The sequence below is a fragment of the Callithrix jacchus genome, chromosome 4 (genome assembly GCF_049354715.1).
Source record: "Callithrix jacchus isolate 240 chromosome 4, calJac240_pri, whole genome shotgun sequence".
In the NCBI taxonomy this organism is placed as follows: domain Eukaryota; kingdom Metazoa; phylum Chordata; class Mammalia; order Primates; family Cebidae; genus Callithrix; species Callithrix jacchus.
The window spans coordinates 42,618,838-42,636,473 of NC_133505.1; the positions used below are offsets into that span (position 1 = coordinate 42,618,838).

General features: G+C 42.0%; 1 protein-coding gene and 1 non-coding gene across 2 annotated transcripts in view; one reads left to right on the forward strand and one right to left on the reverse strand.

Moving 5' to 3' along the window:
- NUDT3 (nudix hydrolase 3) overlaps positions 1 to 17,636 on the reverse strand; it is a 129,592-nt gene that overhangs the window by 82,726 nt on the left and 29,230 nt on the right. The window lies entirely within an intron of this gene.
- On the forward strand, positions 13,709 to 13,814 carry LOC118153264 (U6 spliceosomal RNA). The gene has a single exon (XR_004742521.2). It is a non-coding gene; the product is annotated as a U6 spliceosomal RNA (small nuclear RNA).

The following is a 17,636-nucleotide window of genomic DNA, read 5'->3' on the forward strand; positions in this document are numbered from 1 at the left end:
GTATTTCTGGAATAAATCCCAGTTAGTCATGATGTATTATTCTTCTTGCAGACTGCTGGATGCAAGTTGCTAATGTCTTGTTTAGGGTTTTGGGGTCTCTTAAGGACACAGTTTGAAGTTCTCTTTTCTTATAATGTACATACAGTCTTGGTACCAAGGTAATACTGGCTTTATAAAATAGGCAAGTGTTCCCTCCTCTTTCATTTTCTAAAAAAATAAGGAAACTGGCCAGGCATGGTGGCTCATGCCTGTAATCCCAGTACTTTGGGAGGCTGAGGCGGGCAGATCACGAGGTCAGGAGTTCAAGACCAGCCTGACGAACATGGTGAAACCCTGCCTGTACTAAAAAAATACAAAAATTAGATGGGTGTGGTGGCACGCAACAGTAACCCCAAGATCCTCAGGAGGCTGAGGCAGAACAATCACTTGAACCTGGGAGGTGGAGGTTACAATGAGCCAAGATCACGCCATCGCACTCCAGCCTGAGTGACAGCAAGATTCCATCTCAAAAAAAAGTATACTTCTTTTATTTTCTAAAAAAATAAAGAAATTGTTTAGAATGATACTATTTCTTTTTAAAATATCTGTTAGAGTTCACCAGTGAAGCCACCTGGGCCTACAGCTTTCTTTGTGGCGGGGGGGGGGGGTCGGGTATTTATATTAAAAAAAAAAAAAAAATTTAGGCCAGGCGCGGTGGTTCACACCTATAGTCCCAGCACTTTGGGAGGCTGAAGCAGGTGGATCACAAAGTCAAGAGATCAAGACCATCCTGACCAACATGGTGAAACCCCATCTCTACTAAAAAAAAATATAAAAATTAGCCAGGCACAGTGGCACACACCTGTAGTCCCAGCTTCTTGGAAGACTGAGGCGGAAGAATCACTTGAACCTGGAGGTGGAGGTTGCAGTGGGCTGAGATTGCACCATTGCACTCCAGCCTGGTGTCAGAGCGAGACTCCATCTCAAAAAATAAATTAAAGAAAAAGAAAAAAATTTCTTTGTATTTATTTTCTGCCAAAGGGATGTAGTTTTTAAACTACAAATTCAATTTCTTTAATAGACATAGGTTTATTTATTTCTTCTTAAGGAAGTTTTAATAATTTGTATATCTTTCAAGGAATTTAGATAAAAACTCAAGACAACAGAGTTTGAGGAACTTCCAGACAGCTAAACATGTGAAGGTCCCTAAAGGGTGGTGCACCCAGGGAAGGCATGGAAGCTCAGTGCCTTTCTCCCATACCTTCCCTAGGCATCTCTTCATCTGTATCCTTTGCAATATCCTTTATAATAAACCAGTAAATGTAAGGCCCTGATTAGGAATAGAATGGGACAATCTCAAGAGAGAAAGGCATGATAGGAGTCATGAAGGGACTTTGTATTTTAAATGCAGGACATACTATTCCTGGCTGTGTCTGTGATACTGACAGACAAGACACCTTAAGAACCAGATGCAGCCGGGCGTGGTGGCTCACGTCTGTAATTCAAGCACTTTGGAGGCCAAGGTGGGCAGATTACCTGAGGTAGGGAGTTCAAGACCAGCCTGACCAACATGGTGAAACCCCGTCCCGGAGAAAAAAAAAAAAGAGCCAGATGCTTAACAATATAAGAAATAAAGCCCTGGAAAGAAAGGATAAATGCCTGAGGTAATGGATAGATACTCCATTTACCCTGATGTGATTGTTACTCATAGTAAACCCATATCAAAATATCTTATGTACCTGCAAAAACTAAAAATGGAATTAAAAAAAAAATTGTCCATTTCATTGAAAATACTGATTTGATTGCTGTATAGCTGTTTACAATATTCCCTTATCCTTCTGATATCTGGAAAACCAATACTGATTCTTTCTACAGAATACTGTACTTTCATTCCTGTTATGGCTGATTTCATGACCAACAGGAAATATACAAGATAAGTCTGAAACATCTTGTCAAATCAGATACTGAAAAAGCTATCAAAAACCACCAGGACTGTATCAAAAGGACTCAGGAGTTAACTTGAAAAGGCTCACACTGGTCAAAAATTGGCCAGTAAGAATGATAACTACAATAGACTAGAATATCAAATTTATTTAAATCTATGAGTTTATACTGATAATTTTTAAAAATTAAAAACAGAACTGGTAACCACTGAAGTATGCCAATGAACCAACTCATTAATTTGGGGAATAATGACAAATGGGGGGGGAAATCAATCATTTATTGTGTGTTTTCTATTTAGTTATTTTTAGGTATAATTATGGAATTATGCTTATTTTTAAAAGAGAGTATTCTGTTTTAGAAGTACTTACTAAAAATTTACAGATAAAATTAATGGTGTCTGAGATCTGACCCAAAATAATAGAGGAGGGGAGGAGTGGTTAAGAATACACACCCTAGGTCAGGTGCGGGAGCTGTAATACAAGCACTTTGGAAGGATGAAGCAGGTGTATGACCTGAGGTCAGGAGTTAGAGAGCAGCCCGACCAACATGGAGAAACCTCATCTCTACTGAAAATACAAAAGTAGCTGGGCGTGGTGGCACATGTCTATAATCCCAGCTACTTGGGAGGCTGAGGCAGGAGAATTGCTTGAACCAGGGAGGTGGAAGTAGCAGTGGGCCCAGATGGCGCCACTGTACTGCAGCCTGGGGAACAAGAGGGAAACCCTGTTTCAACAAAAAATAAAAGAACATATATCCTACAAAATTGAACATGAGCTGATAACAGCTGAAGCTAAGTGAAGAGTACATGGGGGTCCATTATACTATTCAGTCCACTTTTAAACAGGTTTTAAGTTTGCCATAATAAAAATTTTTTTAGGTCAGGCATGGTGGCTCATGCCTGTAATCCCAGTACTTTGGGGGGCCAGGTGGATCACTCGAGCCCAGGAGTTCTAGACCAGCCTGGAAAACATGGTGAAACCCTATCTCTACAGAAACTAAAAAATTAGCTTTCCATGGTGGTGCACACCTATAATCTTAGCAATAATGGGGAAGCTGAGGTGGGAGGAGCACTTGAGCCTGGGAGGTTGAGGCTGCAGTGAGCCATGATCATCCCACTATACTGCAGCCTGGGTGACAGAGCAAGACCCTGTATCCCCTAAGCCCTGGAAAAGAAAAAAAAAATTTAATGCATTGGTTATTCTTAGCTGTTTGTATTTTCATATATTTTAGAATGAATTTATTATTATTTTTTTTTTAAAAAGAAACATGCTGAGATTTTGATTGGTACTGCAAAACCAAATATATTTGGGAAAAACTTTATGCCTTCTAATCCACTGGCATAGCTTTTCACTTATATAGGTCCTTCAAATCTTTTCTTCTATAACTTGAACTAGCATAATTAGAAGGTCCTGCCCCGTCCAAAATTATAATGAAATTATCCCAGGTTTGCTTCTGGTAATTTATGGTTGTAGTTTTTAATGTCCGTACTTCCCATCTATGTGAAAATTATTCTGATTATAAATATGAGGAAAGACTCCAACTATACTTTTTTCCAGGTATCTGCCAGTTGGTCCTATACACATTGAAGTCTATTTCTGGACTATCTATTCGGTTCTATTGATTTATTTGCCAGTTCGTGATCCAGCTTAGTAGCATTCTATTTTAAGTACCACAGTCTGCAATACGGTTTCATGGAACTAACATCATTATACCTGCCCTTCACTATTCTTTTTTTCAGAGTTTTACTGGCTTTTCCTACAAGATTTCTTATCCAGTTGAACTCAGAATGGTTTACACACACACACACACACACACACACACACACACACACCCCTTATAATTTCTATCAGAATCAAGTTGAATTTACAGATTAATTTACAAGAATTAACATGATGTTGAACCTTCCTACTTAAGAGCATGGTGCCTTTTCAAGTTTTTTCGATAACATTTAAAAAGTTTTCCCTGCATAGAACTTATTCATGTCTTGTTTATTCTTTTTTGTTACTGTTATAATGGGTTCCTAACTCCATCCCATGGTTTATTATTTCAAAGGAGTCACAGAAAATTTTTACAGGTTAGTATTAAAATACTAATTTCAGACATGAGCACAATCAAGTGCTTATTTTGAGGAAATTATTTTTTAAAGTAAAAAAGAAATTTTTACTTTATACCAATGGATCGTAAACCATGATGGCCTGGCCGGATGCCCAGCTAGAGCCATGAGATGTGAAAGTCATGCCTCACAGTGGGGCCAGAGCTAGGGCTGGGCAGAGGAGCAATAACCAGAGAGTAGACAGGGCACAAACAGCTCTTCACAGATGTATTAATTCAAGTTTATCATTCTTGCAAAAACGAGAATGAAAAAAAAAGAGCCAATCATATGGTGGGCCAGGAACAAAACATTAACTATATAGGAGAAAATTAAGATAGAAAGATGGTTGGAAGATGAGGAGTTATCACAAGAAATCATAGAAAAAGCTAGGTAACAACTGCATTAAGATTGAGAATTCTTGGCTAAGAGTTTCTGTACCTGAGACAACCCATTGCTCTAAGACTCACAGAATGAACAGACATAAATGTGGAGAGTCCACAGTGGACCAAGATGTTTCAATTATTCAAACGATATAGCAAATTAATATAAATAATTTTTTTTTTTTTAAGACACATGGTCTCGCTCAGTCACCCAGGCTGCAGTGCAGTGGTGCGATTATGGCTCACTGCAGCCTCAGACTCCTGGGCTCAAGTGATCCTACCGCCTCAGCCTCCAAAGTGGCTGAGATTAGTGGCACCAGCCACCATGCTAGGCAATATAAATAAATCTCATATACTCAAAACACCTATTACAGGACTTGTAAGAAACTGATAACACTGTTTGCCTATGGGGAAAGAAACTGAGTGATTGAGTGACTGGGAAAGATAAGCATGGGAGGGAGAATTTCCACTGCATTCCACTTGTTCCTTTCAAATTCTGAATGATGAATGCCTATTCAAGAATAAACCTAAGCCAAATGTGGTGGCTCACGCCTATAATCCCAGCAATTTTGGAGGCTGAGGAAGTTGGATCACCTAAGGTCAGGAGTTCGAGATCAGCCTGGCCAACATGGTGAAACCCTGTCTCTACTAACAATACAAAAATTAACCAGGTGTGGTGGTGCATGCCTGTAATCCCAGCTACTTGGAAGGCTGAGGCAGGAGAATCGCTTGAACTCGGGAGGTGGAGGTTGCAGTGAGTCAAGACTGTGCCAGTTCACTCCAGACTGGGCATCAGAATGAGACTCTGTCTGAAAATAAAACATAATAAAATAAAAAAATAAATAAACTTAATTTTAAGACCCCCATTAAACATTATAAATGACCAACTGAAGAATTTTGAGTCTTCTACAAACCACATTTAAAAATATTATACCACTCAAATTCCCTACATGTAAGAATTTCTTCTATAAATGCCTCCTAAAATGCAATGTCAGGAAAAAGCTATTTCTAGACTAATGAATATGTGTTCTTTCACCGGTCACTAAAAAGTCATTATCCTATCATATTTTCCTCTTTCTTTTAAATAGGTAGCTTGTAAAAGAGCTAAATTGAGTGAACAACTGCCCATTCTTGGAACATCTCCATTGATGTTTTAAAATCTTTAACTGACCTGTTTCATATACATTTAACATAAGCTCTCCAAAATCCTTGTCTAAAGGAAATCAAAATTAAAAATTATAAACTATTCCTTTTTTTTTTCTTTCTTTCTTTCTTTGTGATAGAGTCTCACTCTGTTGCCCAGGCTGAAGTGCAGTGGCGCGATCTTGGCTCACTGCAACCTCCACCTCCTGGGTTCATGCAGCTATTCTGCCTCAGCCTCCTGAGTAGCTAGAACTACAGGCATGAACCACCATGCTGGTTCATTTTTTTGTATTTTTAGTAGAAACTAGATTTCACTATGTTGGCCCAGCTGGTCTTGAACTCCTGACTTCAAATGATCCACGTGCCTCAGTCTCCCAAACTTCTGGGATTACAGGTGTTGAGCCACCAACTATTCTTATTCCTTTTTTTCTTGTTGGCTGTGGTTTGAGAGAAAAACAATCCTTTTTTGAACACTAAGAGACCAAAACAAAAAATAACTGCCCTACTCTGGAAAAAGCATCATTGATGAGCAATTAATGAGGTCACTTTTTTTTGAGATGGAGTCTCACTAAGTTGCCCTAGCTGGAGTGCACTGGTGTGATCTCAACTAACTGCGACCTCAGCCTCCCAGGTTCATGAGATTCTCCTGCCTCAGCTTCCCAAGTAACTGGGATTACCAGTATCTACGACCATGCCCAGTTAATTTTTATGGATTTTTAGTAGAGATAGGGTTTTGCCATGTTGGCCAGGCTGGTTTTGAACTCCTGACCTCAGTGATCTGCCCACCTCAGCCTCCCAAAGGGCTGGGATTATAGGCATGAACCACCACGTCCAACCAATGTGACCACATTTTTATAGTGACTCTAAAACTTTTAAAACTTGACTCTATGTGTGTACCTATGCAACAATCTTGTATGTTCTTCACATGTACCCCAAAACTTAAAATGTAGTTAAAAAAAAAAAAATTAAAAAAAAAAAAAAAAAAAACTTGACTCTCCATTTATCTTTCAACTGTACTTCAAAGCATTTGGAAAATGAAATAGCCTGACAACAAATGCCCAGTGAAGTATGTAGAAAACAAAGCCTTTTCATCCATGCAATTATAATGCTGTAAGTTGTCATTTAGTTACAGACTACCCTAATGGGAAAATGTTAAAGTGAATACTCTTAAAAATTATTGTGATCTTGCTGGGCGCAGTGGCTCACACCTGTAATCTTGGCACTTTGGGAGGCTGAGGCGGGTGGATCACCTGAGGTCAGGAGTTCAAGATCAGCCTGGCCAACAAGGTGAAACCCAGTTTCTATTAGAAATACAAAAATTAGCCGGGCATGGTGGTGTGTGCCTGTAATAACAGCTACTCGGGAGGCTGAGGCAAAAGAATCACCTGAACCCTAGAGGCAGAGGATGCAGTGGGCCAAGAAAGATCACACCACTGCACTCCAGTCTGCGCAATAGAGTGAGACTCAAAACAACAACAACAAAACTAGTTTTTAAAACTTGAAGCGAAATACTCACAACATAAAATTAACCATTTTAAAGTGAACAATTCGGTGGCATTTAGTATGCACAATGTTGTAAAATCACCACCTGTATCTACTGCCAAAATACTTTAATATCCCCAAAATAAAACCTCATACCCATTTAGCAGTTATTCCCTGTCTCCACCCTCCCACTTTCTGGCAACCATCAATTTGTTTTTTTTAATCTATGGATTTGCTTATTCTACATACTTCATATAAATGGAATCATACACTAAATATGTGACCTTTTGTATCTGTCTTCTTTCACTTAGCACATTTGAACGGTTCATCCATATTGTTGCATGTATCAGTACCTCATTCCTTATAGCTGAATAACATTCCAATTTATGTATACACCATATACCACAACGTGTTTATCCATTCTCTACTGATTAACATTTGGTTGTTTCTATCTTTTAGTTACCGTAAGTAGTGCTGAACATTCCTCTACAAATGTCTGAGTACAAGCTTTTCAATCCCTTTAAGTACCTACCTAAAAGTGCTGGGAAACTGCTGGGTCAAACATAATTCTATGTTTAAGTTTCTGAGGACCCACCAAACTTCCACAGCAGCTGAGCCATTCTGCATTCCCACCAGCAATGTATGAAGTATCCAATTTCTCTACATCCTCAATAACACTTGTTATTTTCCATCCTAGTGGTTGTGACATGTTAAAACTAAGGCTGGGTGTGGTGGCTCATGCCTGCAATCCCAGAAATTTAGGAGGCCAAGGCGGTAGATCACAAGGTCAGGAGTTTGAGACCAGCCTGGCCAATATGGTGAAACTTTTTCTCTACTAAAAAAGTACAACAATCAGCCGGGCATGGTGGCAGGCACCTGTAGACCCAGCTATTTGGGAGGCTGAGGCAGGAGAATCGCTTGAACCTGGGAGGAGGAAGTTGCAGTCAGCCAGGATTGCACTCCAACCTGGGCAACAGAGCAAGACTTCATCTAAAAAAAAAAAAAAAAAAAAAAAAGAATATTTATACTTTGGGAGGCTGACATGAGCAGACTGCTTGAGTCTAGGAGTTTGAGACCAGCCTGACAACATGGAAAAACCCCATCTCTACAAAAACTACAAAAATTTAGCCAGGCATGGTGGCACATGCCTGTAGTCCCACCCACTCAGGAGGCTGAGGAAGGAGAATCACCTGAGCCTGGAGGAGGTAAGGCTGCAAGGCTGCAGTGAATGGTAACTGTGCCACTGCAGGCCAACCTGGGAAACAGAGTGAGACCCTGTCTAAAAGAAAGTCCAGGTGCAGTGGCTCAGGCCTGCAATCTGAGCACTTTGGGAGGTTAAGACGGGAAGTTAACTCCTCGCCTCAGGTCAGGAGTTCAAAACCAGTCTGGCCAACATGGTGAAACCCTATCTCTACTAAAAATACAAAAAGTAGCTGGGTGTAGTGGTGGGCACTTGTAATCCCAGCTACTTGGGAGGCTGAGGCAGGAGAATTGCTTGAACCCAGGAGGCAGAGGTTGCAGTGAGCCAAGATCACCAAGATCGTGCCATTGGGTGACAAGAGTGAAGCTCCATCTCAGAGAAAAAAAAAAAAAAAAAAAGATCGTCTATAACAATTACTTAACTTTTGAAGGAAAGCAGAATGCCCATTTAGTAAGACTAGAAAATGTTTCTCCTATTCTCTGTCCCTCCCTGATACACACATATGCAGAAAAAGTTCAAATAACTAGATTTCTTTTTTCCCATGGAAAGTAAGTTAAAATGTGCTAAATACCAAGAGAATGAGAAGTGCAAGTCATAGAATGGAAAAAAGTATTTGCAAAAGACTTATCTGATAAAGAATTTAACCAAAATATACAAAGGACATTTAAAATTCAACAATAAAAAACCCAATTAAAAAATGAGCGTAAGATGTGAACAGACACTTCACAAAGAAATATATACAGATGGGGCCAGGAGCAGTGGCTCACACTTGTAATCCCAGCACTTTGAAAGGCTGAGGCAGGAGGACTGCCTGAGGTCAGGGGTCTGACATCAGTCTGGGCAACACAGCAAGACCCTGTATCTATAAAAAATTTTTAAAGGGAGCAGTGGCTCACGCCTATAATCCCAGCACTTTGGGAGGCCGAGGCGGGTGGATCATGAGGTCAAGAGATCAAGACCATCCTGGTCAACATGGTGAAACCCCATCTCTACTAAAAATACAAAAAATTAGCTGGGCATGTTGGCACGTGCCTGTAATCCCAGCTACTACTCAGGAGGCTGAGGCAGGAGAATTGCCTAAACCCAGGAGGCGGAGGCTGCGGTGAGCCAAGATCGCGGCGAGCCAAGATCGCGCCATCGCACTCCAGCCTGGGTAACAAGAGCAAAACTCCGTCTCCAAAAAAAAAAAAAAATTTAAAAATTAGCCAGTGTGGTGGTGTGCACCTGTAGTACTAGCTACTCAGGAGGCTGGGGTGGGAGGATCACTTGAGCCCAGGAGTTTAGTTACAGTGAGGTATGATTGCACCACAGCACTCTAGCCTGGGTGCAGAGTAAGACCCTGTCTCTAAAAAATAACTTTAAAAAGAACATATGCAAGCCAAGCATGGTGGTTCATGACTGTAATCCCAGCACTCTGGGAGGCTAAGGCGGGCAGATCACAAGGTCAGACGTTCAAGACCTGCCTGACCAACGTGGTGAAACCCCGTCTCTACTTAAAAATACAAAAATTAGCCAGGCATGGTGGTGCACGCCTGGCTACTCAGGAGGCTGAGGCAGGAGAATTGCTTGAACCTGGGAGGCAGAGGTTGCAGTGAGCCGAGAGTACGCCATTGCACTCCAGCCTGGGCAACAGAGCCAGACACCATCTCAAAAAACCAAAAAAAAGAACATATGCAGATGGTAAATAAATATAAAAAGAGGTTCCACATCATATATCACCAGGGAAATGCAAATGAAACAACAACTATTAGAATAGACAAAATCCAGAACAGAGATCACCACCAAATGCTGGTGAGGATGTGGAGCAACAGAAATTCATTCACTCACCAGGGAGAATGCAAAATGGTACACAGCCACTTTGGAAGACAGTTTGGCAGTTTCTTACAAAACTACATACACTCTTACCCTATGATAACACAATCATACTTCTTGGTATTTACCCTAAAAAGTTAGAAATTTAAGTCATACAAAAACCTGCACAGGAATGTTTATAGCAGCTTTATTCATAAATGCCAATTATCTTGGAAGAAACCATGATGTCCTTAAGTAGCTGAATGGATAAATAAGGTGTGGTACACCACACAAAGCAATATTACTCAGTACTCAATCAAGCCACGGAAGGAACTCAAGTTATGCTTATTACTAACTGAAAGAAGCCAACCCGAAAAGGTCACATACTGTATGATTCCAACTAGATAACATTCTGGAAAAGGCAAAACTAGGGAGACAGTAGATAAGTGGTTGTTAGGGGTGAGTGGAGAGGGAGGGAAGAATAGGTAGATAATTTTTAGGGCAGTGGAACTATTCTGTCTGATACTATAATGGTGGATACATTTCTCCAATCCATAGAAAATACACCAGCAAGAGAGAACTCTGATGTAAAGTACAAGTTTTGGGTGATAATCATGTGCCATGGTGGGCTCACTGATTAAAACAAATGTACCACAGCGTTCAGGATGCTGACAGTGGGGGAGATTGCCTGTGGAGGCAGGGGACTAATGGGAACTCTGTATTTTGTTTTGTTTTGTTTTTTTGAGATGGAGTCTTGCTCTCACCCAGGCTGGAGTGCAGTGGCGTGTTCACAGCTCACTGCGACCTCCACCTCCCAGGTTCAACCGATTCTCCGGCCTCAGCCTCCCGAGTAGCTGGGACTACAGGTGCATGCCACCACACACAGCTAATTTTTGTATTTTTAGTAGAGACAAGGTTTCACCATGTTAGCCAGGATCGTCTTGATCTCTTGACCTCATAATCTGCCCGCCTCGGCCTCCCAAAAGTGCTGGGATTATAGGTGTGAGCCACCGTGTCCAGCTGGGAACTCTGTATTTTATATTTAATTTTGCTGTGAACCAAAAACTGCTCTAGAAAGTAAAGTCTATTTTTAAAAGTACTAAATAGGCCGGGCGCTGTGGCTCATGCCTGTAATCCCAGCACTTTGGGAGGCTGAGGCAGGCAGATCACCTGAGGTCAGGAGTTTGAGACCAGCCTTGCCAACATGGTGAAACCCCATCTCTACTAAAAATACAAACATTAGCCAGGCGAGGTGGCAGGCACCTGTAATCCCAGCTACTTGGGAGGCTGAGGCAGGAGAATCACTTGAACCCAGAAGGCAGAGGTTGCAGTGAGCTGAGATCATGCCACTGTGCTCTAGTCTGGGTGACAGAGCAAGACTCCATCTCAACAAAAAAAAAGAAGTACTAATATACACATATATATAGACACAGGGAGAAGGAGAGACAAGGTCTTGTTCTGTACCCCAGGCTAGAGTACAGAGGCATGATTATAGCTCACTGCCACTTCAGCCTCCTGAGTAGCTGGGACTACAGGAGCATGCCATCACATCTGGCTAATTTTATTTTTTTTTGTAGAGACGGAGTCTCACTATATTGCCCAGGCAGGTGTCAAACTTCTGGCCTTAAGAGATCCTCCTGCCTTAGCCTCCTAAAGTGCTAAGATTACAGATATGAGCTAGTGAGCCAACCCCTAAAATATTTTTAAGTGGATTAAATAGATTTCAAAGTTATATGCTAGATTACCTCAACAGATCATTAAAGGTTCAATCTAAACTCAAAAAATTATTAGTAACAAGCGATGCTCCTGCCTCAGCCTCTCAAGTAGCTGGGATTACAGGCACCCGCCACTATGCCCAGCTAATGTTTATATTTTTAGTAGAGACAGGGTTTCACCATATTGGCCAAGCTGGTCTCAAACTCCTGACCTCAAGTGATCCCCCCACCTCAGCCTTCCAAAGTGCTGGGATTACAGGCATGAGTCTCTGCACCCAGCCCCAAGTTCTAGTCATGTAAATACAACCTAATAAAATTCTCACAATAACCCTAGGAATTAGATGGTATTAGCGGATGTATTTCTATTTTACACTTGAGGAAACTGGTTAAGAGGATAATTCAGACCTGAACTCCAGATGTGACTCTAAAGCCATTATTTCCACTACACCACCTATCTCCATTTGACTGCTGCAGCACTAGCTACCATGAACTAATGCTCATGATAGTCCTGAGAATTTGCATCCGAATAAATAACTTTTGGTAGCTTCAGTTCTAATATGGCACATGGATTCTAACAACTTAGACTAGTAAAATGTGTTCAAAATATACAGTTAACAATTGAGTACAACACTTAAAACGAGCAAGAACATAGTTTTCCCCTCTCCTTTGCTGGGTAACCAAAAGCTAACAGACATTCATAGCTGGTTTATGAACTGAGAGGCTACATGATATGCTAGCAGCCACACCAACGTTTATTGGGCCCTATGCCAGCAGAGCTTGCAGTTCCTCCAGATCCGAATCTCAACTCATGAAGAATAAAGAATTTCTTGGGTTCCTTCACAAGTTAGTAAGTACTGACATTTAGTCACTTCCACTTGAGGCAGGTAACTATGCAAAAGAGCATAGCAGAAATGGTAAATAATGAAAGGTAAATAAAGGGCTTAACTGCTCATCTGCCTCAGCACAGAAAAATAACTGAATTTTTATCCTAACTCATGAAGGGAAATAAGAAAAGCAGGCTTGTCAATTAAGGGTAAGAAGCAAACTCAGCAGTTGTGAGAGATTAGAGTCTTGGCAGTGGGAAAGAGGGCCCAAAATAGATGTATTAAGCATGGGCTAGGTGACAGTTCTGATCAGCATGTATTTTTAGTAATTGCACATTTGTAACTTTCCCATGTCCAGTTCAACATTAAGCTAGCCAGCCTTCTGACCAGGCGTGGTGGCTCACCTCTGTAAACCCAGCACTTTGGGAGGCCGAGGTGAGTGGATCACTTGAGGGTGAGGAGTTTGAGACTAGCCTGGCCAGCATGATGAAACCCGTCTCTACTAAAAATACAAAAAAAAGTTAGCCGAGTGTGGTGGCGAATGCCTGTAGTCCCAGCTACCTGGGAGGCTGAGGCAGAAGAATGGCTTGAACTCAGGAGACAAAGATTGCAGTGAGCTGAGATCACGCCATTGGATTCCAGCCCAGGAGACATAGCAAGACTCCATCTAAAAAAATAACAACAACAACAACAACAAAAAAAGCTAGCCAGCCTTCTGAAATGTCAGAAAAGTTCTGCCTACCCTCACAATCATCCTCACAATAGGTAATTATAATCAGTGCCCAGCACCAATTTTTTTTTTCTTTTTTTTTTTTGAGATAGAATCTCGCTCTGTCACCCAAGCTGGAGTATTTTGCCTTATTGGCCAGGCTGGTCTCAAACTACTGACATACATCAGGTGATCCAACTGCCTCAGCCTCCCAAAGTGCTGGGATTACAGGCATCAGCCACCACGCTGGGCCCCAGCACTGATTTTGATGCTGCTTTCTCTATAACCAGGCAGTTACAGTTTCACTCCTACCATTCACTTTCATTCAGCCTGCACTTCTGCCTCTGGTCAACAGGAATTTCCTCTGTGCTCCATATTTAATTTGTGGGTGGGTGTGATAGTGGGCCTGCCTCCACAAAGCAGAAAGGAAATAAAGGAAAGAAACCTGGTGCTTGCTTTGGTAGCACATATACTAAAATTGGAACCATACACAGAAATTAGTATGACCCCTGCACAAGGATGACATGCAAATTCGTGAAGCGTTCCATATTTTTAAAGTGGACAAAGGATATGAACAGACACTTTTCAAAAGAAGACATATATGAGGCCAACAAACATATGAAAAAATGCTCATCACCACTGGTCAGCAGAGAAATGCAAATCAAAACTACATTGAGATACCATATTATGCCAGTTAGAATGGCGATCATTAAAAAATGTGGAGACAGCCGGGCACGGTGGCTCACGCCTATAATCCCAGCACTTTGGGAGGCCGAGGCGGGTGGATCACAAGGTCAAGAGATCAAGACCATCCTGGTCAACATGGTGGCGCTTGCCTGTAATTCCAGCTACTCAGGAGGCTAAGGCAGGAGAATTGCCTGAACCCAGGAGGTGGAGGTTGCGGTGAGCCGAGATCGCGCCATTGCACTCCAGCCTGGGTAACAAGAGCGAAACTCCGTCTCCAAAAAAAAAAAAAAAAAAAATGTGGAGACAGCAGATGCTGAAGAGGATGTGGAGAAATAGGAACACTTTTACATTGTTGGTGGGAGTGTAAATTAGTTCAACCATTGTGGATGAGAGTGTGGCAATTCCTCAAGGACCTAGAAATAGAAATTCCATTTGACCCAGCAATCCCATTACTGGGTATATATCCAAAGGATTATAAACAATTCTATTATAAAGCCACATGCACACGTATGTTCACTGCAGCACTGTTTACAATAGCAAAGACTTGGAACCAACCCAAATGCCCATCAATGACAGACTGGACAGGGAAAATGTGGCACATATACACCATGGAATACTATGCAGCCATTAAAAACACTGAGCTCGTGTCCTGTGTAGGGACATGGATGAACCTGGAAACCGTCATTCTCAGCAAACTGACACAGAAAAACAGAAAATCAAACACTGCATGTTCTCACTCACAGGTGGGTGTTGAACGGTGAGAACACACGGACACAGAGACGGGGGAGCATCACACACTGGGGTCTGTTGCGGGGGGACTAGGGGAGGGACAGTGGGAGGTAGGGAGTTGGGGAGGGATAACATGGGGAGAAATGCCAGATATAGGTGATGGGGATGGAGGCAGCAAACCACATTGCTATGCATGTACCTATGCAACAATCCTGCATGTTCTTCACATGTACCCCAGAACCTAAAGTGCAATAAAATATATATTTAAAAAAAAAGAAACCTAGTAGCCTACTGATTGTCTCCCAACATCTGTTTCTCCTCTATTCCAGAGAAGCTAAACAAAGAAGCTGGTTGCTAACTAACTAGACTGTGTCAAGCTCTCAAGTAAGACTAAACTTGACCATGCCTTGGTTTAAGTAACAAATTTTTCTGCTGGTATTTTCTATTGCTGTCAAATTATTATATTACAAGGGCTGTTTTTATCTAGCTCTGTTGGGCATTAAGAATGAAGAAACAAAAATAAAAATAAAAACATTAAAAAAAAAAAAAAGAATGAAGAAACAGCTGGGTGCAGTGGCTCACACCTGTAATCCCAGCACTTGGGAGGCTGAGGAGGGCGGATCACGAGGTAAGGAGTTCGAGACCAGCCTGGCCAATATAGTGAAACCCCATCTCTACTAAAAACACAAAAATTAGCTGGGTGTTGTGGCATAAACCTGTAGTCCTAGCTACTCAGGAGGCTGAGGCAAGAGAATCCCTTGAACCTGAGAGGTGGAGACTGCAGTGAGCTGAGACTGCACCACTGCACTCCAGCCTGGGTGACAGAGTAAGACTCTTGTCTCAAAAAAAAAAAAAAAAAAAAAATGAAGAAACAAATAAACTTACTACGGTTTTATCCTTATCTAGAAGCCAAGCCCCTTTGTTATCTAGTATAAAAACTCCCTTACTGGGCCAGGCTTGGTGGCTCACGCCTGTAACTTTGGGAGGTGGAGGCGGGTGGATCACAAGGTCAAGAGATCGAGACCATCCTGGTCAATGTGGTGAAACCCCGTCTCTATTAAAAATACAAAAAATTAGCTGGACGTGGTGGCATGTGCCTGTAATCCCAGCTACTCAGGAGGCTGAGGCAGAAGAATTGTCTGAACCCAGGAGGCGGAGGTTGCGGTGAGCGGAGATCGCACCATTGCACTCCAGTGTAGGTAACAAGAGCGAAACTCCGTCTCAAAAAAAAAAAAAAAAAAAACTCCCTTATCATTTCCAAAATATCCAACAGCAGCTCAACCTGTTGTTTGCCTTCTGCAAAATTTTTTTAATAAGTTGATTTTAAAAATACAAGTGCTACTGACAGTTTCTAAATCTAAACAATGGCCTGCGCCATGGCCTAGGATATTAAAAATAAATACATAAAACAAAACAAATCTAAACAATGGGAAGTCATACATCAACTTTCTCCATTCTTTGAGGCTCAACACGAATACCCTATCTCTTGCCCAACCTTTACCTCCCATGATAAATCACAAACCTAGGCAGGGCCTAAGAACTGGCCATTTATGTATCACCAACAGCATCCAGCACAGCATCAGTGTATATAAAGTGCAACAAATCCTTTTTTTTTTCTTTTTGAAACAGAGTCTCACTCTGTTGCCCAGGCTGGAGTGCAGTGGCACAATCTGGGCTAACTGCAATCTCCACCTCCTGGGTTCAAGCAGTTCTCCTGCCTCAGCCTCCCAAGCAGCTGGGACTACAGATGCACGCCGCCACACTCGGCTAATTTTTTGTGTTTTAGTAGAGATAGGATTTCACTGTGTTGTCCAGGCTGGTCAGATCTCCTGAGCTCAGGCAATCTGCCCGCCTTGGCCTGCCAAAGTGTTGGAATTATAGGTGTGAGCGACACCACCCGACCAACCAATACTTATTAAAGGAATCAATCAGTAAAAGATTAGTCCATCCAGGGCATGGTGTTAAGTAATTTCCAGATTTTTTAAATTTCACAGACAAGTTTTTAAAATAAATCAGCCAGGCAAGGTGGCTCACACCTATAATCTCAGCGCCTTGGGAGGCCAAGGTGGATCACCTGAAGTCAAGAGTTTCAGACCAGCCTGGCCAACACGGTGAAACCCTGTCTCTACTACAAATACAAAAATTAGCCAGGAGTGGTGGCAGGCACCTGTAGTCCCAGTTCCTCAGGAGGCTGAGGCAGGAGAATCGCTTGAACCTGGGAGGCAGAGGTTGCAGTGAGCCGAGATCGCACCACTGCACTACACCCTGGGAGCCAGAGCGAGACTCCATCTCAAAAATAAAAATATGAATAAATACACATAATTTTTTTAAAAGTAAGTAAAATGGGCCAGGTTCACACCTGTAATCCCAGCACTTTGGAAGACCAAAGCCAACAAATCATTTGAACCCAGGAGTTCAAAACCAGCCTGGGAAACATGGCAAGACCCCATCTCTAGCAAAAAAATATATAAACAGAAATTAGCTGGGCATAGCGATGCATGCCTATAGTCCCAGCTACTAGGAAGGGCTGAGGTGGGAGAATCACTTGAGCTGAGGAGGTTGAAGCTGTAATAAGTCATGATTTTGCCAATGAATTCTAGCCTGAGTTACAGGGCAAGACCCTGTCAAAAACAAAAAGGCGGGGTGCTGGATGTGGTGGCTAACGCCTATAATCGCAGCATTCTGGATCACAAGGTCAGGAGTTTGAGACCAGCCTGGCCAAAATGATGAAACCTCATCTCTGTTAAAAATACAAAAAATTAGCAGGTGTGGTGGTGCACACCTGTAATCCCAGCTACCTGGGAGGCTGAGGAAAAAGAATCGCTTGAAACTTGAAGGTGGAGTCTGCAATGAGCAGAGATTGCGCTACCACACAGACCAGAGGCAGGGAGGCAGGGAGGGAGAGAGGATGGTAGTTGCCAGGGGCTGAGAGGAGGCAGAAAAAGGAGGCGGAGGTGGAA